This window comes from Dermacentor albipictus, chromosome 1 (assembly GCF_038994185.2).
Source record: "Dermacentor albipictus isolate Rhodes 1998 colony chromosome 1, USDA_Dalb.pri_finalv2, whole genome shotgun sequence".
Taxonomy (NCBI): domain Eukaryota; kingdom Metazoa; phylum Arthropoda; class Arachnida; order Ixodida; family Ixodidae; genus Dermacentor; species Dermacentor albipictus.
Genome location: NC_091821.1, coordinates 57,902,119 through 57,903,928, shown reverse-complemented (window position 1 = coordinate 57,903,928; position 1,810 = coordinate 57,902,119). Strand labels below are relative to the sequence as shown.

Genomic DNA, 1,810 nt, shown 5'->3' with positions numbered 1-1,810 from the left:
GCACATGATAACCAAGTCTGTTCTCTTCGACAGACGGAAGTGGAATCCCTAAACCAACAAGCCGACAAGTATAGCCTCCAGCAACACGTTTACGAATTCGTAAGGTCTTGGCTCGCTGCAACAAGCATGAAGAAAAAAAAAGCATTATGCGTCACATACGGGCTGACAGAGAAAGGTAAAAAAGGAAGAAGTGGGCTCGTCCGGGATTTGACCCGGAACCTCTCGCTCCCAAAGCGAGAATCATACCCCTAGACCAACGATCTTTTTTTTTCTTTATTGCCTTTTCACAAACGCAAACAAAAAGATCAAATACACGACATGTACATATTCTAAAAACACCAGCCACAGCTCGGCCAGTGTAAGGTGTTTAAAAGGGCTTCACAGAAGCCAATTGGTCTAGTACAGGAAGCCATTCCGGGGGTTCACATAGTGCTCTGAACAAGTCGCGTGTGTATATAATGCTTTCAACAAAATAGTGTCTTGCTGAGTGAGCCGGTATATGACAATGCCTGATGTCCATTCTCGTCTTCCATACGCTGTGCATGCAAAGCAGCATTAGCATATCACTCGGCGCTTCCCCTGCTTCTGCACGTGGAAGAAACCGGATTCCAAAAGGGCTTACCGGTTATTCATTTTTAAGTGTTCTTTGTAGGACGTCCCACAGAAATACGGCGTCATGGCAGTCAATAAAAATATGCTCAATTGACTCTGGCTTATTACAGATTAAGCAGTTTACCGACAAAGGTACAAAAAGACCTTTGCTTTGTAACCATGGCTTTACAGGGAGAGTGTCGGTATGTAATTGAAAAGAGAACGTTTTAGCAGAAGGTCTCACTGGCATTTTTTTAACGCGCTTTAGCACATCGCGCTCAGGACCTAGCCTGTAGGCAGCTCGGTAAACCGGTAATGGTAAAAATACATCGAGAATATCAGAATACAAACGCTTTTTCGTGACATCACACAAGTATTCATAAGAAAACCTTGCCTTAAGCAGGTGTACAGAAGCAACCACTTCACGCAAATAAGGACTGAGCGGTCCAGCTCCCAAAGAAACAGATGATACGACAAAGTCAGATAGATAATCCTGAAATCGTGCTTGGATCACAATTCTCAAAAACACATCAGTTTGGTCCCGCACAAAGAAGAATCTGCTTACCAGCTGCTTGAAAAACGGGTGTGAGAGCCCTAGCCCACCATTTTTCATCTTGTGAAACAAATTGCACCGGCTTGTGCGCTCCCATTGCGATCCCCAAATAAAGGTCGCAAACACTCGGTGGATTTTTTGAACCGAAGTTCAACGACCAACCAGCCGACAGGTACAGTCACCAGCAACACGTTTACAAATTCGTAATGTATTGGCTCGCTGCTACAAGCATGAAGAAAAAAAAAAGCATTATGCGTCACATACGGGCTGACAGAGAAAAATAAAAAATGAAGAAGTGGGCTCGTCCGGGATTTGAACCCGGGACCTCTCGCACCCAAAGCGAGAATCATACCCCTAGACCAACGAGCCGACAGGTACAGTCATCAGCAACACGTTTACAAATTCGTAATATATTGGCTCGCTGCAATTAGCGCAAAGAAAAAAAAGCATTACACAAAGCGTCACATACGGGCTGACAGAGAAAAATAAAGAAAGGAAGAAGTGGGCTCGTCCGGGATTTGAACCCTAAGCGAGAATCATACCCTAAGACCAACGAGCCGACAAGTATAAGCTCCAGCAACACGTTTACATATTCGTAATGTTTTGGTTCGCTGCAACAAGGATGAAGATAAGAAAAAGAAAGCATTATGCGTCACTTCCGGGTTG

At 44.4% G+C, this 1,810-nt stretch overlaps 1 non-coding gene across 1 annotated transcript; it reads right to left on the bottom strand.

The window, feature by feature from the left end:
• Window positions 1–1,441: 1,441 nt before the first annotated feature.
• Window positions 1,442–1,513, bottom strand: TRNAP-UGG (transfer RNA proline (anticodon UGG)). Its single transcript has one exon. It is a non-coding gene; the product is annotated as a tRNA-Pro (tRNA).
• Between the last annotated feature and the right edge of the window lie 297 nt (window positions 1,514–1,810).